At 33.5% G+C, this 24,480-nt stretch overlaps 1 protein-coding gene across 1 annotated transcript in view; it reads left to right on the forward strand.

The window, feature by feature from the left end:
• Positions 1 to 24,480, forward strand: part of LOC111505526 (whirlin) — a 112,325-nt gene that overhangs the window by 52,588 nt on the left and 35,257 nt on the right. The window lies entirely within an intron of this gene.

The following is a 24,480-nucleotide window of genomic DNA, read 5'->3' on the forward strand; positions in this document are numbered from 1 at the left end:
CGGGCATTTTAAAGGACCACCCACGTATATCAATATCCTCTGCCATTCATTAGGTTATTAGTCTAATCAACAAGTTCAAAAACATGAAAAATAGAGATAAAGGTCCTGAAAATATGAGCGATAGCTCATTCGATTCGGAATCACCTCTAGAAAAATGTTTTTGAAGGATTTTGGTGCAGGTAAAAATTGCAATTGTTATTAACAAAATAAGATTCGAAAAAAAAGGTATTCAGTTTTTCGTTAATAACTCAAAAAATATAATTTTAATTTGACAATGAAAATAGGATTCCGCGCGGTATGCGCGGTATGCGCGCGCTGCCGCTAAAGAGAGTTCATCAAAAGAAATAAATTTTTTATAACATAAAATGTAATTTTAAAAATTTAAAAAAAATCTAGTATCTTCTTAACACTTGAATGAATCGAGTCCCGTAGAAAAAAAAGTTTTATCACCATTTTTCAAAAAGTTATTCAATTGTTAACTAACAAATTTTTCCCAATCTCCGTTATGGAATAAAAGGTATAATTTGGCCCATAAATTTTAAACTTCGTGAAGTCCTTCTGATATATATACTTCATATGATCCTGCGATAAAAGTTCATAAAAATTCATTAATTTGTTAATTATAATTTTTTATAACTATTGCAAAATGAAATATCTAAAAATTGTTGATAAAAATTTTTTCTCAATTGATATTCAGCTATGTCTATCTTCACATCAAACAATGGCAGTTATTAACATAGAATATGAATTTTTCACGTGATTTGTTTATTAAATTGTTTTAAACAAATAGAGAAACTCAATATTTTTGAACATTTTTTTTTGCTCTTTTGTTGTCTAGAGATGATTATGATTAAAAAAAATTCCTAATTTTTATTTTTAATTGTTAAAAAAACGATTTTTTTATATTTCGATTGTTTAAATATTCAGTTAAGAAATAATTTTGCTTTTAAAAATCATAATTTACACTTTTGAATAGTTTGGCGAAAAAAAAAAGTTTTTATTTATTATTTAATTGTTTATTAGTTTAACAATTTGTTATGAACAAATATTGACCAACGTTATATTTATTTTCTGAAGCAGAAAAAAGTTATAAAACAGCCATATATAAAAAAGTGTTTTTATAATTAACGTTGATCAATATTTATTTATAGCTAATTGTTAAACTAATAAACAATTGAATAATAAATGAAAAAAAAATTTTTTGTCAAACTCGAAAGTGTGAATTATGATTCTCAAAAGCAAAATTATTTCTTAAGTAATTATTTAAACAATTGATATATAATCAATTTGAAACAATTAAAAAATTGAAATCAAGAAAAATAATTATCTCTAGACAACAAAATAGCAAAAAAACATTTCCAAAAATATTGAATTTCTGTATTTGTTTGAAACAATTTGATAAACATATTACGTAAAAAATGCATATCCTATGTTAATAACTGCCATTGTTTAATGTGAAAACAATTTTTAGATATTTCATATTTATAAAAAATCATAATTAACAAATTAACGAATTTTTATGAACTGTTATCACAGGATCGTATGAAGTAGATATATCAAAAGGGCTTCACAAAGTTTGAAATTTATGGGTCAAATATTTATACCTATTATTCCATTATTTATACCAACGGAGATTGGGAAATATTTGTTAGTTAACAATTGAATAACTTTTTGAAAAATGGTGATAAAACTTTTTTATCTAAGGGACACGATTCATTCAAGTGTTAAGAAGATACTAGTTTTTTTTCAAATTTTTGAAATGACATTTTATGTTATAGAAAATTATTTCTTCTGATAAACTCTCTTTAGCGGCAGCGCGCGCATGCCGTAACAGCCGCGCGGAACCCTATTTTCAACTTCAAATTAAAATTATAAATAATGGAGATAGAGTTTCGGGAGTCGAGACTTTTTTATCGGATTCAAATCACTGAATTTGTTAAGTAAGTATTGTGACGCCTGAAGATGTTGTGGCATAGCAAAACACGTTTCGCAATTTTGTGAACTGCCAAGTGGTAATTCCGCATTGAAGTAATTTTTTTATTACGTTATAATGGATTTTCAGTAAAAATCGGCCAGTTTTATTATAGTTTTAATTGAAATAACAATAATTTTTGAGGACCAGCGTAGTAGGGGAATTTCTAAAATGGGATTAATGTTCCCGATCCACCGATTAGTTGAGTATTGAAAAATTAGTTCAACATCAAGAACGCGTCTCAGAATTTTTTGTAATGCCGAATTACAATTCCAACATCCAGAATACTTACTTTTCGCGCGTGGTAAATTTGAACGAATATCATGAAGACACAAACTCTTATGCTCACCTGTTACACTACAGCATGGTACCGGTACATATGATCATGGTACCGGTAACTCATAGTGATCAACGGCTGTTGTACCTCAAGAATCAAAAATGACAAGTAACAGTAGGAACCACTGCTAGCGAAGGCGAAAATATTTTTAATCGATGAACAAAGGTTCTAAGTATTCACATATATATATATTTATTGTCATTCAGTCAAAAGTTTAAAAAATATTTTCACCTGGTGACAATCAGGTGAAATGGTAGGTGAAAAGTTATGTTGAGATGTTTCTGATTGATTAGAAAAAAGTATGAGGTTCTAGGTTCAGAAATAATAACACATGGAAATAATAACACATAAAAAATATTGTTTTTAACTTTTGCAAAATATTATTAGTTGAATCTGCTTTTTATATCATTGACTGCTATAGTCGTAGCAGTCAATGATATAAAAACGTCGAAATTTAAAATGATAGGATATCTAAAATCAACTTGAGAGGTGAAAATGTCAGTTCACGAAGAAGATATGCTAGATATAGACTGATTGAAAAAAGCATTACACTCTCTTTCTGAAAATATTTGTTACCTGTGTTATTCATAAATATAGATAATAAACTAATGGTAAATATTCATACCACCATTAGGCAGGAGAATAGAAGTAATTGAAGGTTTTGCAGTGACCAATATCTGAAAACCGGTGATCAATACAAAACTAAATGTTTTTTCCGACAGTAAAACTATTTAGCCCATCCATAGAAAGTTTATTGATTTGATACCGAATCATTTTTGAAGATATGGCATTTTTTCAATTTCCATTCACTATCAAAACCAGTAGTGGTGTGGAAGATATTCGAAACAGAAACATGATTATACATATACTCTTCATTCGGAATTGAAACTTGAGTTTGCATTCCAGATTTATTTGCCTTTTTAGACGAGTTGATCAAACTAGTTTGATCAACTTCAGTAAATAATATGGTCAAAACTCAACCGGAACAAAAATAATTCGTAATCAATAAAAAAATGCTCGATTGCATTAAATTTTATCATCGTTTTCAATTACACATGATATTGCTTGAAAAGTTGTCATATCACAAAGGTTAGGAACTCACAAAATGAAGTTTGTAGTAATAGGGGAGTCCAAGCGGGGATTTCGGGATTTACTAAAGCGCGGCAGATTAATACAGGGGTATACCTTGTACCTGGTTAAGTACCTCCACCAAATATGAGCCCCATATATAAGGCCGTCTGTGAGGGATAAAGGATCAGATTAGTAAAAAAAATTGATCATCAGAAATTCTCGAGCGCGTCAGATTAAGGTAAGGTGAGTTAATTACCTGATAAAAATTGTATATGTCAGTAGTCTGACAATTTGAGAGTGACATAAAGAAAGGGGAGGGCAGCAAAGTTGTAAAAAAATAACGTCATTTCGACATCCTCGAGCGTAGCTATTTTTTTTTATTTTGAAGGAAATAATTCAAGGATAACGAAAAATATATAATTTGACGATTTCCGCAAGCCGAAATAACAAAAATTCGTCGATAAAGTTTAATGCGTGCAGCTGTGTGATACCTATATTTTCCTATATTTTTATGTAGGGAAATCATCCTCCACGAATGAAAAGGTTTATATTACATAACATTTTTTTCTTCTTATCATCTAAGCTTTGCAATCTAATATGTCTCAATGATGCTCGTGTAAATCCCCATTTTGCATCGTGGGCTCCCCTGCTATAGTGGACGGTTCTAATTTGAAACTTGCTGACAATACAATTTGATATGATATTTTATCTATATTAAATACAACACAGATTAATAAAGTCAATCAAGTTTATCAACATTATACTCTATTATTATATATTACACTTAATGTTTCTTAAAAATAGACATGTCCCAACGATTAGGTACTTACAAAACAAAGTTTGTCAATATTATTGGCTATTTATACAGTGTCAATTTGATATTGCGATCAGAAATTGTTAGTTATTAATGTTGAATGACGAAGAATGAAAAAAAAACTAATCTTTTAAATTTAATTTGATTTATGAATGACGGGATGAACATCAAATGTTTGACAGGTGGAAATGGTTTCTAAGGGAAAACAAAATTGTTGCTTTTACTGTATTCATAGCATTTTTAAGTCGTTTCATTTTGCTTGCCCTGTTTGTTTCATTTTAATTACCACGCTTTTTATTAGCTTCACCTGTATGTATGTATGTATGTATATTTGGTTGTAACTCTCAAGCTCGGGATCTGAGAGTTACATCGTTCCACCTCGAATATTACGGAAGAGACGGGGGTGTTTCCATAAGAAGTGAGACAAATTCGGATTTTCCAGGACTGAAATTTTTCCAGGAAAAAAATGTAATCGTAGTAAGTTGGTAGTCCTGATCACTAATCTGAAGAAATTTTGAGCCTATTTTGCCCCCTAATATGTTTTACCGTAAAAATGGGGTGTTCCATCGCGAGTGGCGGACAGTGTATATCACTTTGGCCAACCCCATTCAGGTGGTAGATGCATTTTGAGCGTTTCCATCAGTCCAGAGAGTTTCATCATTCTACCTCGAATATTACGGAAGATACGTGGGTGTTTCCATGAGAAGTGAGACACACTGTATTTTAAAAGATCACAAGTTTTTTTTGTTAGAAATATTTATATTAATATTTGAATATACCGATGTTTTTTCTATTCTTCAAAATGAATCAACAGATATTAATTACTCAAAACAACGGTTGAACAATTTAACAGAAATTTTGATGGAATTTAGAAATAACGATACATTTTTGATAATATTTTCGAATCAATTGATTCAACTCTCGAACCGCCGGCGAGGAAAGGAAGAAAAACCAATTCAGACTTGATTTGGGACAAAATTATAAACAGATTTATAATATAATATTGGACACCTTTTTAATGCAAATCAAAGTTAGATTTGAAGATTTACTTAAATTAAACTACTTTGATTTTCCCCAAAAACTTTATAACGACTTATTAGCTCAGTATCCATTTTTTGATGTCATTCAACTGAAAAATGAATTGATCGTAATGTACAGCGACCCTCGAATGTTTCAAAATTGCAAGTCTCCTTCAGATTCCTCAAATTTTATGTTCGAAAATGGAAAATTAAAAATGATTTATATTAAATAACTTAAAGACAACCTTTTTTCCTTGTTTTTGTTTTTTTAATGGTCAGTTTCATACCTATAATTTTCGGCAATACACAATTTCTGTTTGCAATTATGCAAATATTACGTATTTTGCTTTAAATAGGTGCGGTACCCCAAAAAATTTTCGCGCCTTCGGCGGGCTGTTCTGTATGTATATAGTCTTTATGACTTTAGCCTCCCCTGTTCTCCAATGCACGAGCCGTCACTGTAAAAGAAAACAAAAGACTATGATTTGTATGATTCTCATTGGTTCCAATATATTATACAACTATATTTGAAGAATACCTGAATCTTTCAACTCACCAATCTGTTATAGTTCATAGTACATTTTTTTTGTTCATTATGTGTATATTTAGTGGCATACCAGTTATTCTACTAATGAACCAGCCATGAGTATTGCCTAGACATTTTTTATTCATTAGATTTCATTGCATCTTTCTTCACGATGTTTTTTCGAACCAGAGTTACCAATCGGTACCGAAGTGGTACGCTGAAGTACCACCCAGTAACAGGAACACATGAGTTCTCGTTCTATCTGAATGTAAATCATTGGTATGCGTGCCAAATGGTAACCCACTGGTACCTAATGGTACGGTCAAGTACCATCGAGTACTGGGAGATCATAAAACGATCGAATGTATGTTTGCAGAGCGGGTACCTCGGCGGCCTGCGGTCTAGCTTAGGCGGGTGGACGCAGAAAGTGAAGTCTTGGTACTGGGGCAGACCTCTTGTAAGTTTTAGGCCCTCGAGCACATTACGCATGAGCCCGCCACTGATTTTCTGATTTGGGAGTATCTTTCTGGATTATTTGAGCATTTTTCAAGCTGAAAGGTTCTACAAGTGGGATATTCATATTATTGTTTCAAAAATTATGCTATTATTGCTTCAGACGAGATTTTGACGAAAAGTGGTGATGACGAATAAAAAAAACAGGTACTCAACAGAGAACTCCGCAAGGAATAACTGCCAAAGATTTTTTTCGCAATGAAACATAAATTTGTTTGGAAGAGGAATACCTTTTGATCCAAAAAACATTGCGTCAGGTATTCTTTACCGAATGTTTCAGTTATCAATCAACAACATTGACATACTTTTGTATTTCAAAATTCCTTTAACATCTGTCGAAAAAATAAAGAAATAAATAATCAAAAAGGAATAACTGCCAATATCTTGGAATTCGTTTGTCCATTTCTGAAGACGGAGGCAGATTTTGGCCTCCGAAACGTTAAGATAAATATTGTATTATTTCTTAGCAATTTTTTTGATAGGCAAAATTGTTGAATACGACAAGTTACTGATGAATATAAGATTCCAATTTGTGAAAAATACTTTGATTTTACGCAGTAACTTATCGGGGTGAACTGAAAAGTTTGCCCCTCTACACTTGTATAAAGTTCTCCATTATAGTTTTTATATTTTTCAGATTGTGAAAGGTAACAAATACCAAAAAAAAGGTAGACAAAAAACTGATTTTTCCCCACAAAAAATGACCCGTTGAATATGGAAATATTATTGTATTACATTTTGCAGCAGTTGAGATACCATTTCGCGACTCACGCTAAAGATTCGTCCTGTTTAATTAGATTCTATTCAAACATTTTGATTGCTCACACCTGCCATAATGAACGATTAGGCTGTTTCGAAAGTTTTTTCCGCTATAATGTTTTATGTTTTTGTAGCTCCATATGTCAATGACTATTTATTCTACTATGTTGTGGTATATACTGATCGATAGAGAATTTCGTACTCTATACATTAATGCTGTTAATTTTTCCAAATTTAAATTTTTTGCCAATCTTCAGCTTATTAGAGTGGTCCAACGAAAGGTATGCATCCTGCTTTTCTCCTTTTTTGTAAGTTAACGCAAAAATGCTCGGACAGGACAATTTTGGTTTTGAGGGGGACACATTTTAGATGTATTTTTCTACCTGTGCCTTCAACCCCCTAGCGAAGGTGAGTAACAATCCTAAAATTTCAAATGAAAAGTGGGGTCGAGTGATATAGTATTTGAAAGGGCACAAAATTATCTTTTTAACGATACCTAATTTGTTGTATTTCACTCAAACATGTAGGTATTATGAAGAAAAACAACTACAACCCAGTACTTTGAAATGTGTAATTGACTAAGTAGAATACTACTTCAGCAAGTGCTGGAAATGTAACCCATTTGCTTCCATTCAATAATACAGATTTTGTTCAAATCTATTCCTAACATTCTGCAGCATATCAGGTGTTATACTTCTGCACTCTGCTGTAATTCGTTGGCGAAGATCTTCTATGGACTAGGGTGACCTGGCAGGCTATTCGATGGGGCCTCTCCTTCCAATCCAGCGTTCAGGAAACCGGTCATCTAAAAACTCTCTTACCGGAGCAACATAGTGAGGAGGTGCTCCATCTTGCTGGAAATGAAGCCGATCATCATTATGATTTTGGTCATTTTCAATTATTTCTGTTATGAGAGGATCAATTGTATCTTCAAGCATGTTCAGGTAGACCTCACGTTAAATTCCCAGGAATAAAAAGTGGCCCTACGATATGACTACCTAATATGCCACACCAGACATTGATTTTTTGAGGGTACTGAGTAAGGACTTCTCGGAATAAGTGTGGGTTACTGTCATCCCAGTAACAGCAATTATGCCTATTCACAGCTCCATTCGAAAAAAATGTACTTTTATCGGAAAAACACGTGTTGAATGACAGGTGCGGATCATCAATTAGTAGCTGGCTCAGTTGTTCACAAAATTGCAGGCTTCTATCAGGATTATCTTCATTGAGTTCCTGTAGTAATTTAATTTTGTACGGATGAAATTTATAGGCTTTTAATATCCGTATTATGGACGAACGGGAGACACCTGAGGCTGCAGCAAGCTGACGGGTACTTTGAGTATGATCCAATTCCACATGTCCCAAAACAGCGACTTCCACTGCTTCATTTCTGATCGGTTTCCGTGGCTGGTGTTTCACATTAGGTACAGACAGATCCGGTATCGACAAACTTTGGACAAACTTGGTAACGTACGAATCAATCACATTTTTCCCGGGATGAATGTTATTAAAGAGGCGAGCAGTAAGTCTAGCACAACTATTATGTTGATAATAAAGTTTAACAATTTCAACTCGTTCAGGAATGGAATAAACCATTTTTACAGTAAAGTTATAATTTTAAAAGCAATCGAACTGAATCAATGAACGTTTGCCTTAATTATTTTTGTACACTTATCTGTTGTTGTTATTTGAACCAAAAAATGCACGAGAGAAATTGAGGAATGTAGTAGTGATAAAAATGCCGTTCTTTCCGCATTTTCATTAACACCAAAAATATCGAGTAAATGTTCTTGCTTTTTTTATAACTTTTCAAGTAAATACAACAAATTAGGTATCATTGGAAAGAGAATTTTGTGCCCTTTCAAATGATATATCACTCGACCCTACTTTCCATTTGAAATTTTAGGGTTGTTACTCACCCTCGCTAGGGGCTTGAAGGCACAGGTAGAAAAATACATCTGAAATGTGTCCCCCTCAAAAACAAAATCGACTTGTCCGAGCATTTTTGCGTTAAGTTACAAAAAAAGGAGAAAAAAAGGAGAAAAGCAAGGAGCATACTTTTCGTTTGACCACTCGATATAGCGTGTAAAAGCCAAATGGAATAAAATCATTATTTCGGTTACGGTTCATATTTTAACAAAATCCCGAAACACGTCAGATTTTAATTATAATTTGACATTCTCCAACATAAAAATGCCACTCCTTTCTTCACTCCCTTTGAATAACATTGGGGGTACAACCCCCAATTTTTCAAATGGGAAGTATAAGTTTGTGATATATCGTTTGAAAGGTCGCTTCATTCTCTATTCAAGATTATTATCGCTTTCAAGTTTATTGAAACAATTGAGATTGAATAAATTAAAATCATGTGGTTACCGAAATTCGATAAAATACACTCAAAATCTAAAATGTAATGCAAAACGTAATGAAATGTAGAATATGAAAAAGAACTATGGGTGTTATCGAAGTAGCTATTCGAAATATTCACCGCGAACGTCTTGCTAACATCTCAATCTCAAATAAAACTGTATTCTAACATTTCATCAGTTCGAACTTTCATTGTCTATTATAATATAAATTAATTTGGAATCCCTGAAAAAAAAATAATTAAACAGATTAACCGAAAATAACAATGTTATTAAAACAAAAGACTGAAATCACAAAGAAATAACATACAAGCAGCAACCAAAAAAATAAAAATTGAAATATTAATAAAAGCTGAAAATTAGAAAATTAAAAAGTATTATTTACAAAAAATGAAAAATAGAAATTAAAAGATTCCAAACCAAGTTACGTCACCTTCGACTGTTAGTATCCACAACCGTCTTCTGGTGATAACTGAACTTATTCCTTTTTCTCCTAAACCAGTGTTCCTCTTTGTGGATGATTCCAGCTTGAGCCCACTTGATGTTATATTGGTGAGTCCTGATTTGCTGGTTTCTCCTCGCTGAGTGAGTTTCTTGTGCTCAGCAATGCGAACTTTCAATGGCCTCTTAGTTTCATCGATGTATTATTCTCCGCACTCGCAAGATATCTGGTAAATGCAATTCTTGGAATCGCAGCCCGCGTTTGGTGGCCTGGTTTTTGTGAGGCTGCTACAGATAGTGTTCCCAGATCTGAAGCAGGTTCTGATGTTATACTTCTTATCCTTTCCGATAATCCTCTGATATAGGGAAGTATAAGTATGGTTGTGGCGGCTTCTCTTCCTTGTGGAGCTCTTGCTGTCTTCTAGCTAAAGCCTGTTCTACCATCATTCTGGAGTAACCATTCCGTTTAAGGTCATTTTTGATGTTGCATAGTTTCTTTTCGAAACCTTCCTCTGTATTACAGAGCCCGAAAGCACGATCTAATAGAGTCTTGATGATTCCTCTCTAAGTCGATTGATGGTGGTTGGATTTCTGGTTCAGATACTGTTATGTGTGAGTGGGTTTTCGATATACAGATGTTTCCCATTAAATGTCGGTCTTCTTCACCAATACGTCTGTGAAAGTGATGGAAGGTCTTACGTTGTTGATGTGCTTCAGGAAAGTGTCTAGTTGTGCATTCCCATGGTTCCATATTATGGTGTCGTCTACGTATCTCAATCAGACTCGGGGCTTCTTGTGGGCTTCTTCAATAGCCAAAGTTTCAAACCAATATATATATATATATATATATATATATATATATATATATATATATATATATATATATATATATATATATATATATATTGGCTATAACCGGTGAAAGTGGCGATCCCATTGGCAGGCACCCTCATCTTGCGTAAAAAAATCGTCTTTTAGTTGGAAGTAGCAGTTTCGTACACAGCATCCTAGTATTTCCATGATTATATATATATATTATATATATATATATATATATATATATATATATATATTGGCTATAACCGGTGAAAGTGGCGATCCCATTGGCAGGCACCCTCATCTTGCGTAAAAAAATCGTCTTTTAGTTGGAAGTAGCAGTTTCGTACACAGCATCCTAGTATTTCCATGATTACTTGTATCGGTAAGTTTCTTCTATGTTTCAGGTCCACATCTTCGTGACGTGACGTAACTTGGTTTGGAATCTTCTAATTTTTATTCTTCATTGTTTGTTAATAATATTTTTTAACTTTTTAATTTTCAGCTTTCATTAATATTTCAATTTTTTATTTTTTTGGTTGTTGTTTGTATGTTATTTCTTTGTAATTTCAGTCTTCTGTTTTGATAAAATTGTTATTTTCGGTTAAACTTTTTATTTTTTTTTTCAGGGATTTCAAATCAATTTATATTATATTAAACAATGGAAGTCCGAACTGATGAAATACACCACGAAACATTGTCTTCTGACATTATTTAACATATTAGGCGTGATCGACCTTATCGCAAGCGTTATTCGTTTTTTTAAGTCGTTGAAATATGAAGGTTTAGTTTTGTACGAATTGCTCTTTAAATATCCCTACAAAAAGAAATCTAATGATGCCGATTAGCATGTCCATCATTTGCTCACAAAAATAAGTCTTTCTATCAAAATCGTTTTCCATGAGCTCCTGAGTAGGTATCATTTTATAGGGACGTATTTTATTTTCTTTCAATATGTTTACTATCTATGTATGGCTAATATTGAATGTAGTGGATGCCTGTCTACTCCATGTGTGTGGGTTTCCCCCAAACTCAAGCATCACATCTAATTTGAGTTCATCACTCATTGCATTGGCAGCTGCTTTTTTTATCTGTCCCACATGACCAAGCTCGCGAAACTGTTTCTCGATTTTGCTTATTGTTCCTTGAGATCTGAGCGGTAAATTAGGAAATTTCTCATGAAATAGACTTTCTGTTGTGTTCGAGGTTCATCTCCGTAACTAAACATTTGTGATTTTGTTATTTTATGCATTTCCGTTATTCTAACCATTCGTCAGACTTGAAGTTAACAAACTTTGAACTTGAATTAAAATACTGACAGCTAATGTTGTAACATACATAACAAGTTGACAAGGCGTTTTGAACTATTTTTGCCACGGAAATTATTTACAGTTTAAAGGATACCATCTGAAAAGAACATTGACAAAATGGTTTAGACTTTCACGGCTGAGGTTTTCAGTGTCACTGTTTTTCGAGTTTGAAAGCCGTGGATTTTTGGAATTTCTTCCTGACGTTTCGCTGACGCGAGAGGAAAGCTTCTTCAGAGGTTTAACCATCATGGCTTGCTGTCCAATGACAGCAAGCCACTCGCGCCAGCGAAACTTCAGGAAGAAATTCCAAAAATCCACGGCTTTCAAACTCGAAAAGAAATGACACTGAAAAGAACATTGCTATGGTTTTTTCTTATTGTCAATATCTCAGCATGAAATAAGTTTTGACTATATTGCAATAAGTTTTGAGTGTATCTTATCGAATTTAGGTAACCACATGATTTTAATTCATTTTATCTTTATTTTTGCAATAAATTCAACAGCGATAACATTTTTGAATAGAGAATGAAGAGACCTTTCAAACGATATATCACAAGCCTATACTTCCCATTCAAAAAATTGGGGGTTGTACCTGTCATTCGACGGAGGTTGAAGGTAAGGGTATCATTTTTCTGTTGAAGGATGTCAAATTATAATTTGAATTTGCGTTTTTTGGGATTTTGTTAAAATATCTACCGTAACCGAAATAATAAAGTTAGTCCATTTGGCTTCTACACACTATATATTTACGATGTTTATATTACATAGTAACTGTTTGGGGTGAATTTTTCAGTTTGTCCTTTATTATTCACTTTTGATTCAGCTTCGTTCATTTTTCAGATTGTGGATAGTTATATGTCCAAAAAAAACCAGCAAGAAATATTAGGACAAAGAATTGTCTTTCAAACAATATGAATCAATTGTCACATAAAAATAGTGATTATTCAAGGCACTTCCTAAAAACCGTTTCTGAAAATTGAAAATGGATCAAAATTCATCCATTGACTTCTAGTGGAAAATATTCTTTCTGGTGGGAGTTATTCTTAGGAATGAAAAATAGAAATGAGTACTCAATATCCCACTATGAGAATCGAGCCATTTTTACAAAATGAATATAAAAAATAGTTGTTACCATGGGATCCTGTTTCCATATTTTCTATCTTCAACGACTGAAGCCGGTAATTCTATTGAATTCAAATAGAAATGCTGAAATAACCGAAAGATATCTACCGAACAGAAAATGTGAACTTACAGTTTTGTAGGGTACTGTTTTAAATTTTAGTTTATATCTTTCTGAGGCTGCTCTAACACCATTTTTTCACAAAATTATATTGCACTACACACAATCAATTTCACCTTACAATACACCTTGAACTGCTAATAGATGGATTCTGATTATTTTGTTCATGTGGGGGGTCTTGGACGCTATACATTACAGTTATACTGCAAAAAGAAATATTCCATGATGATGAAGTGATACAAATGAAACTACTGTATTTTCTAAAGCCTTCATTAATCTCCATGACACGAGCAATCCATATTTTTTCATGAAATATTCTAGTCAAAAATTCTTCTGAGAGAAGTAGGATATTGTGGACTCAAAAGTTGTTTGGAAATGAAGAAAATAATTTTTAAACACAAAATTTGATAATTTCAAATAACCATACTGTTTTATACTCTAACATATTACCTACATGCCTACTTTCTAATGAATGAATCAATCACAAAGGTTAGGTACGAATTCATTAACTATATGAGTAAATTAAATTTTTGAAATTACCCTAAATATACCCCGACATGGATTTATGCTAAGTTTTATTAGAACTTCCGAAAGTTGTAGAGGTCAAAAACCGCAATGGACATAGATGAGATATGAAAACTTCTCATTCAATTCGTGCTTCATTTATTCAAAAGGTGGAATGGCAATAAATTTCATGAGAACCGGCTGTGGTATAAGAAGAAAGAAATTGTTTCCGTTTATACGATTGCCAGGGCCGTATCTAATAAAAAAGTTAGTTCATCTCCATAACTCTCAAGAAATTCGAAAATTACATTGTCGATCTGAGAATCCCATGAAAATTCAGACATGAAAATATCTACATTACGTCAAGTTCAATAAGTAACTTTTGAAAATATTTCAAATATTCAAAGATGACATTTCCTCTTACGAAAACACTATCTATCGTATCAACAGTAAACCCATACCAGGGATATAAAAAATTAACGAGGTTCAAAATGAACTCTGACATTCTGCACAAGTAGATCAAGCAACTTCTCAGAGTCTTCCCTATATTGAAACGAAATCATTTATTTCTGATTTCTCTTCCCAAAAAATACGAAAGAAATGTCGTAATGTTTGTCCCATTCTTTAAAACGAATCATACTGTACCACGATGGGGAACTATTTATATTTCGGCTTGTTTAACACAAAAAGACTGTTGGTAGACCAGTCACAATTTTTACTGTTTTGGAATTTAATAGCTTTGTATAGAAGAGGAGAAATGATACCCGAAATGTGAGCAATAATTAATTCCACTTATCGCTGGAAGACATTCGTGCCAAAACAACGCTGCGTAAAAGAATAAATCAAATTGAATACATTTCTTGAACTGGTTGTTTCATCGTGAGTGGGTAGCAGACTCAGTATGTGGACATTGAATATGTATGCTGATGTATTTTATTAACCCTGCTCACTTCTTATTCATAACACTCACACTATTCTAATATGCATGTCTACATAACTATAGCAGGGGAGCCCACGATGCAAAATGGGGATTTTCTCGAGCGTCATTGAGACATATTAGGTTGCAAAGCTTAGATGATAAGAAAAAAAAATGTTGAATAATATATACCTTTTCATCGGTGGGGGAAGCGGCTATAGATTTTTAAATATGTAAAAAAATACTGTTGCATGGACATACTCGAGCGCGTCAGATATTGGTGGCATCAATGTCCTACGTATTTTCAATAATGTTCGTATGTCAATCTGATCGTTTGCATGATGCGGGTGGTTGTAAGTAAGGGTTGAAAGTGAAAAGAAAAAAAATTCAATCGAGCGCGTCAGATTTTCTAGAGGGGTGTTAGGTGTAACAGAAAAAAGCTCTCATTCAATAATCTGACGATTTTGATCTGACGCAAACTCGCGGCTATTATTATAATGTGCAAAAAAATTCGCCATTTTGAAATACTCAAGCGCGTCAGATTTATATATATATATATATATATATATATATATATATATATATATATATATATATATATATATATATTTATATATATATATATATATATATATATATATATATATATATATATATATATATATATATATAGTTTAACTTTATGTTTTAGACGTGCTGTCTCATAATCTGACAATTATCTAGAGGGATTCGCTTAATCTGACAAAAACAATATTTTTTTTAAAAAAATTCCAATTCATTGAAATTAATTAATTGAAAAGCTCAGGAAATAGCATATGTTTTTTAGATAGAATACTTGTATTTATAAGAAATTTTTTTTAATGCTCAAAAAATTTTAATTTTTTATAATCAATTTATTAATTGATGGAGAAAAGAGAAATGAAACTTTCTATGTTTTCTACCACTTTTATTTGTAACTAACGTTAGTGTAGTTTCGTCCTTTAAGGACATTTTCGAACTTATACAATATATAAGTTTAATTTCTCTTTTCTTCATTATGATTTCCTACCACGTAGTAACGGCTACATCCATCAATTAGTTGATTAATTAATCTTCATCTTCATCACGAACGAGTATCTGTGATCAGCTGTGATGGTGTCATGGCAACAGAATTCAGAGTGAAGACGGAGTGAGAGAGTAATAGATAGAGAAAAAGTTAATAGAGAATAGAGGAATATAAACTCGGAGAGGGGAATAAAGGTATCATACAGCTGCACGCATTAAACTTAATCAACGAATTTTTACTATTTCGGCTTGCGGAAATCGTCAGATTCTATATTTCTCGTTATCCTTGAATTATTTCCTTCAAAATAAAAAAAATTAGCTATGCTCGAGAATGTCGAAATGACGTTATTTTTTTACAACTTTGCTGCCCTCCCCTTTCTTTACGTCACTCTCAAATTGTCAGATTACTGGAATATACACTTTTCAGCATGTAATTAACTAACCCTACCTTAATCTGACGCGCTCGAGAATTTCTGATGATCAATTTTTTTTTACTAATCTGATCTTTAATTCTTCACGGGCGGCCTTATATATGGGGCTCATATTTGGTGGAGGTACTTAACCGGATACAAGGTTTCCCCCTGTATATTAATCTGCCACGCTTTAGTAAATCTCGAAATTTCCGCTTGGGCTCCCCTATTACTATAATACACTGAAAAAAATAAACAATTTGTTATCCTGATTCATCAAAGTGGTATAAGAACAAAATCAAAAAATAAGAACGATTTGTGAACATAAAGTCATGAGAATCATGACTCCCTGTACTTCTTCTTATATTTTCCACACAGTTGAGTGATTCCAGTTCCGGAGATTCTACTTCAGAATGGAATGTCTGAGTCGCAATGAGACATGAAAAAATATAATATAAAGTTTTTTCAAAAGTTGTGTGGATTTTATTGTCATGTGGCAGTTACCAAAGGCGAAAACCCACCAAGCAAAGACCATGGTTACTGTGTGGTGGTCACTATAATTTTTTGCAACCGGGCCGAAAACTGGTCAACAAAAGATGTCCGATTGTGTCAGTTCGCATTCCTATTGAGGTTTTCATAGTAGGGAAAATTAGTCTAATCAATGAATAAAAACCAACAGTTTCGAGCCATGCTTTGAGGAAGGAACATGAGCGATATTCGAAAATATACATATATGTTGTCTGTTTTGAAAATAAAAAGAAAAAAGTATTCCGACTGATTAGTCTCACATCGTTTTTCTTAAAAACTATGGAAAGGCTATATGAGCGGTACATAAGATAAAGTACTAGTTCCTAACCCACTTCATCCAAATCAGCATGCATATACACCGAGGAGGTCTACTCGAGAGACAACAAAGAATCCACCCTGGGCATATTCATAGATATCGAGGAAGCGTTTGATAAACAACAACAATTACCCAGCAACTACACTCCAGGAATGTACCCCTGGTAGTAGAAGAATGACTACTCAAGATGCTCTCTAGTAGAGCAATAAGTATCAATGTGGAAGACATCCACACATGGAGGAGCATTATCACCCCTTTTCTGGAACATAGTTCTGGATACCTTGGTTAATCACCTCAATAAAAAAGGATTCTAAACAATTGCATATGCAGATGACATAGTTATATTGATAGGAACATGGTGTAAGGAACACTCACTGGAACACTCGATCAATCCCAAGAAGAAGGAGGTGGTCCTTTTCTCCAGAAAAAGAAGTTTATCGGGCTTAAAACCTCCCGAAATCTTCAAAAGCAAACTAAACTTTTCTGAAGAGGTGAAATACATTGGTACCATCCTCGACAGGAAGCTAACATGGAACTCTCACCTACAGAGTAGAGCAAAAAGAGCAAATGTCGCTTATGAGCAATGTCGGAGGGCAGTGGGACGCGCATGGGGTCTTTCACCCGTGTGGTCACCTGGATCTACACTGCAATAATGAGACCTATGTTAACGTACGGAGCCATTGCATGGGAACCGAAAGTTCCATAAGCAACGGCCATCCAAAAATTATATCAAATACAGCGACTGGCTTGTTTAAACATCACAGGAGCCATGAGCACAACACCAACTGCGGCAATGGAATTAATTAGGGGTCTGATTCCTCTGGACCTGTACGTTAAGGAGGTTGCGTTAATGGCCATGGTACGATTGTGCATGGCTGATGTAAACCTTGCAGTAGGAATGGGTCAATTGAGGCTGGGCCTATGGCGGGAAGCGCTTACTGCGCAACCTCTGCTGTAGGCAACCACTGATGCAATTGAACCCAGTTTTGTGTTTAATAAACCTTACAAAATACAAATAAAACAGAACACATAGTCAGATGGTACAAATTCAATACGCATATACCGGGTGTCCCAAATTTTATGTGACAGGCAATATCTGGTTTGTTGAAGGAGATACACAAAAATGTTTCATACAAAAGTTTTAGGAGTTCATGAGAGCTATATTTTGATATTATTTTTAAATATACAGGGTGTTTGGTGTAGGTGCTACAGACCAAAATTCCATTTTTTAAAATAGAACGCCCTGTATATCATTACATATTCAGATGCTACGTTAAATTTTGATATCATTTCATGTTTGGTATTTGAAATTCGGTTACGGCGTAGTTGAGTTATTGCACTTTTCCTTGAATATAAAGTTTCAAAAAAACTTATTTACTCGTACACGAATCCAGTCTATATCTTTTATTAAATTGAACTAGACTACTACTGAATACAAACCATTATTCTCACCTCTACGATACGATATCGATATCAGTTGAATATAATATTGAAACTCTTGAGAATGTGACTAACTTGAGGGTGAATTGCTTTATATTGCACAATTTCATCAAGTAGCTTATGCTTGTTGATACCATAGTAACAAATGTTGTTGAATTGTATCTACTTGTCAGTTCGATTCAGTGATTCTTTGCAAAACAGTAACTGTGTTCTTTGTGCGAAAATTCCTTTGTGCGAAAATGCCTTTCGCGTCTAGTCCAAGTGATTGCATTGATATGTTATTAATTTTTGGGGAATGTCAGAAAAACTGCCGTCAAGCACAACGTCTATACCAAGAACGTTTTCCAGACAGACCCATTCCGTCACGAATGACTTTTTCGAGAGTTGTAGAAAAATTGCGAACTGGGTCATTTCCTTCTACTATAAAGCATCGTCATCATACGAGATCTGTTAGAACTGAAGATTTAGAGATCAATGTGTTGGCTTATATTATTATTCATCCACATGTTTCTATCCGTACTCTTGCAGAAGAAGTTGGTGTGAGTAAATCTAATGTACAGAGAATTCTGAAAGAAAATAAATACCACCCATTCAAAATTCAGTTGGTAGAAGGTTTGAAACCCACGGAATTTGAACGACGACTTGAATTCATTGCTTGTATTCAGGTAATATTTCATGAAAGTCCTAACATATTCAGTCAAATTTTGTGGAGCGATGAATCGCGATTCCACAATAATGGAGTTGTGAATCGACATAACAGTCACTATTGGTCTCAAGAAAATCCCCACTGGGTCCGCGAAAGTAATTTTCAAACTACTTGGGGTATTGATGTATGGTGTGGATTGTTCAATGGCCGCATCATAGGACCTTACTTTTTCAATGAAAATCTCAATGGATTGTGATATTTACATTTTCTAGAAAATGATTTGATCCAGCTGATGGAAGATATTCCCATAGCAGAACGACAAGGAATTTGGTGGCAACAAGATGGTGCTCCTCCTCACAATTCACAGGTTGTTACTGAATATCTGGATAGAACGTACCCAAATAGATGGATTGGTAATAAGGGTTCAATTAGGTGGCCGGCTCGTTCCCCAGATTTATCACCGCTTGATTTTTTCCTATGGGGTTATTTAAAAGATATTGTTTTCACTACTCCCCCTCTGAATGTGGATGATCTGAAAATGAAAATTCGACTAGCGTGCAGTGATATTACGCCTGATATTATAAGAGCGACTTGTACGAGAGAAGTGATTCGACGTTTCGAAGCCTGTATAATATCTAATGGGCATCACATTGAACAATTTTTATGACTTATTTCTAGGTACCTACCATTCTTATGAAATGATTTATCAAGTTATATTATTTACATTGTTATTAATTAAAGATTTGTTTTCGAATACACCTCTTTCAATTTCTCAATTGTTTCATATCCAAAATGATTCCTAACTGAATTCCACAACTCAAAATTGAAACCATTACTTCGAACACCCAAAATTTTGACTAATTTTCATGTGATCTGATGCAGAGAGAATAATTGTATGAGATATTTTTAAAAATAATAGTCGTTCTCAAGACTTTACATTTTAAGCAATTACTCAACAACGCCGTAACCGAATTTCAAAAACCAAACATGAAATGATATCAGAATTTAACGTCATCTGAATATGTAATGATATACAGGGCGTTCTATTTTAAAAAATGGAATTTTGGTCTGTAGCACCTACACCAAACACCCTGTATATTTAACAATTATATCAAAATATATCTCTCATGAACTCCTAAAACTTTTGTATGAAACATTTTTGTGTATCTCCTTCAACAAACTAGATATTGCCTGTCACATAAAATGTGGGACACCCGGTATACAGACGGCTCAGAAACCAAAGAATGTGGAGTGTACTTCAGATCACTAATCCTAAGGGTTAAGTGAGGAATGGGAAAAATACCAGCGTGGTCCAAACAGAATTGGCTGGTATCTCAATTGCCACAAAAGAAATAACCAGGAAAGAAATTTCTGGCAAAAACTTAACAATCTGCACTGATTAGCCTTGAACAGACAACGTATAACCTCAGGGCTAGTACTAGAGTGTCACCAACATTTAGCCAAAGCCTCGGTAGATAATAACATTATCCTGAAGTGGGTTAAAGCTACGAGAGGAGTAATGGTAATCGCATTGCCGACTCTTTAGCCTAGGAATCTACTGGACTAAGAATTTTAGGACCCAGTGGCACCTACGGCCTGATGACGATTGCGGAACTAGTCAAATGGGATGGAATCATAGGATGCAATCTTGCCAGGATCACCTTGGGCGATCCTGGGAAGCTGGCGCCGAAGAAATATCTGGCGATGACCAGGAAAAATCTACACTAAACGGTAGGATTTCTGACTGGCCACTGTCAACTAAGGAAACACCTCCACAATATGGGGCTAGTGGACACACCTCTATGCAGGATGTGTGATCAGGAAGATGAAGCTGTCAGGCAAGTTCTACGCGAGTGTCCGAAGTTATCGTCAATAAAAGAGTGTGTGTTCGGCGAGTCTTGGCCCACACCTATCGATATGGAAATAGATCAGTAGAGCTCATAACTGACACATCTTTAGATTTTTCTTAATATGTGATTCGGCAATTATGTGCATTGAGAGCTAATGTGGCTGAATGTAAATTATATGAAAAGGATGCTGCTGTATCCATCAGCATTATAATATTTCATACCAGATGTCACTGAAAATTGAAGACACTAGTCTATATTTTCGGGAGGAAAATAATGTGATATGCATTTTGCAGTTAATTGAAGTCTTGCAAGGCTAATTAGGTGATACCTGAAATGTTTTTCACTCGTTTATAAACGGAAGCTCAGGAGTTGCTTGTCCAGTTCTGCAAATGTATTTTCATGTTTACATGAAGAAAAGGTAACGTAGTTTCAAATCGATTAATAGTGAAACATTGAAGGAGTCAATTGGCATCAAAATCTCCCACAGTTATCCCATAATCGGCTTTTCATCAAGCATTTAAATATTTCTGAAATAAATGATGGAATGAATATTCCAGAAATTCTAAATCAAGCTCACTATTGAATACAAGAGTATATTCTTGATATTAAAAATAAAAATAGCAAACAAACATTTCATGTTCATTAAAAATATGAATAAAGTATCAACAAACTGTCGAAAAGTTAGGTAACAGGAATTGCACGACAATTTCTGTAGATAATCAGAGAATTGAAATGAAAATATTTATCAATAAACTTAGTGAATTGCATTTTGACAAAATGATAGATAGATTCTCAACAAGAGATAAGATAAAGACATGAAAGTAAGTAGTATAAAAAATAATAAATTGCAACAGCCTTGAGAAATGTAAACAGATAATTCAATTAATATGATGTATTGATTGTCGGGAAAATAGTCAATCGTATTAGACATTTCGGCAAAATTCTCTTACATTTCGAAATCTGAATGACCCAAATGAACTTTCTCCTCCAAATGCAATACACCATAATCATTATATAACTTGTACCTCCCTGTCGAGAGATTATTCGCAAATGTTGAATTGGTCTTTAAATTCAAAAAATAACTTATATGCTCTTTAATTTTTTTGAAAAAAGCTCTTCCGGTTTGTCCGATATAAAATTTTGGACAAGAACCAAGCCAACTTATATAACTGAAGTTTACGTTTATTATTTTTAATGAATTGACACGAGTTACTATTTATTCTGTAGGCTATATAATATGTTCAATGTTTGCTTTTTAAAAATTGAGCGATATTATCAATAGGATCACCAAAGTGAGTTAGAGTTACATTATGGATAGTATCGTCCTTTGAAACTGGATAGATCTTGTACAGAGCTTGTTCGTTGCATTTTTTACAAAAGATTGAGTCAATAATATTCACATCGTAACCATTGTTGACAGTATATTGTTTTATGAAAATTAGTTCTTATTGAAAATGACTTTTTGAAAGTGAAATAGTCATTAGTCTGTGAGTCATACTATTGAATGTTGCTAGTTTATGTTCATTTGGTATTGTAACAAGAATTATGTATAATGATGTCTGTGTAAGATGGTTTGTGGATAATTACAAAATCATGTTCATTGTTGATTCTAGTGATAATGATATCGCTCGTTTTTCAAAGACAAAGAATTGGACGTAGCCTATACAAACAAATAATACTTTGGGTAAATTCATTCAAAACAATAGGGATGGAACTCCAGTGTCTAATAGTATACAAGATGACTTGTGGTTCTTGTCCAAAATTATATATCGGACAAACCGGAAGAACTTTTTACAAAAGAATCAAAGAGCCCAGAAGTAGTATTGTGACGCCCGAAGATGCTATTATATATAGCGAAACACGTGTCGCCGTTTTCTAAACTTCCAAGTGGAAATTTATTATGTTCAAACATGGCCAAACACTTGAAGAGAATTTTATTATAGTCGAATACTCATGCAATATAAAAACAACATGTTATATTGATATCGTAAAGATATCAGCTATACAGCTAACTCACGCAACCTCACTTTTCGATCATTCAAAACGATTTTGCAGATTTTTTCTGGTATTACTGCCTCATTTGGACGTCCACTGCGTTCTGCGCCATCGGTTTCTCTACGATCACGTTTGAAGTCAGCAAACCAATGTTTAATTGTTGTTTCTGATGGAGTGGAGTGCTTATAATACTTTAAGTCATTTTTTCAATTGAACTGTTTTTTTACCATCAAGAATCAGTGTTAAATGAAAACACGAAATTGTTTTTGATCAGTTGATTTGAAAATAACAAAAGTAGTGCCACTCTTGTCATAATAAGTCACTAACTTATGAGTGGATCATCATGAAATTTCAACAGCTTCTTTTTGAAGGGTATTACTAACTGAAAAAGCGATGGATGTAATGAAACTAGCGCCATCTATGAGACTTTTCAGCCCATATAGTAATATCACCAAATGTTAATGTTTTACACAAAAGACCCTTTAATGATCAAAAATCAGAATTCAGAAGATATTCACCTACAAGTCATCAAAATTTCACACAAGCACCTAAAACACAATATTTCAAATACAAGTAAGTATCCCGTTGAAGTAGTCTCCACTAGTACTTTACCAGTTTACCTGCTTTCAAAAATGAACAAACACAGAGCTATCAAATCCGAAACTCAAGTCAAATTTCATTTTATCCACTCTTTCAATTGGCATCTAGCATTTTTTCTCTTTTCTATGTAGTAGTGTTGTGAATTGTTACTCATCACAAAGACACACGTAATCTCATGAAAATCACTGGATAGTTTTTATTTGCAATCGAGGTACCAACGGTATCAAGATACTTTCCTCGTCCACACAAAGCATGGGGCATGTTATATTTTAGAGTTTAGTGCACTTTTTGAATATTATTATAGTGAAGGTGAAGCTGAGTTGCTTCATACCAGTCTGATACTTCTGGTAATAGTATCACAATTCATATTTTACTTCCAGTTAGAGTGACTATTTCAGAATTTCTAGGGGTATACTATTGTGAAGGTAAGTCAGTTATTTTGGAGTCATTTGGACCCACCCGAAAAAACATATCGATAATATTTTGTATTCATAAAACACTCGGTCTACGATACAGTAGGCTACAAGTTGATAAACTTGAAAAATAGATATTTAGCTCCTGGTAGTTCGATAAATAATTTCATTTGCGGCCCTAGAAATGTAGCTTTCGCTTATTTTATAAACATTTTTACCTTCCACTTTAATGTAATTTTTCATTAATAACAAGATAATCTGTGAGAAGAAATACTAACTGGATAAATAATGATGTAAGACAATCGTCTACTATAACCTATAAAACTCACAAGCGTTATCAAGGACTTTTCCTGTACTACGTGAGTATTATGAAGACCAAAAAAGGATGATGGAGACCCTAAAGAAGTATTATCCATGAGTATCTTGACTGGAGAAGACACTGTCAGTAATTTCGAAACTCAACTCTGCTACCTGTTCAAAAACATGAGATCAGTTTTGACGAAGAAACAACTTAGACAAGGGTCGATAATTTTTTAAACTAAAAAAAATAACAGTAAGATGAAACCCATTAAAAAAGGAAAATATGATGAAAATGAAAGGAAATATAAATTACGGGCGATCTGAGTTCGTG

Source organism: Leptinotarsa decemlineata, unplaced genomic scaffold (assembly GCF_025532065.1).
Source record: "Leptinotarsa decemlineata unplaced genomic scaffold, Ldec_3_MD MMD2_tig00000505_RagTag_RagTag, whole genome shotgun sequence".
Lineage (NCBI taxonomy): Eukaryota > Metazoa > Arthropoda > Insecta > Coleoptera > Chrysomelidae > Leptinotarsa > Leptinotarsa decemlineata.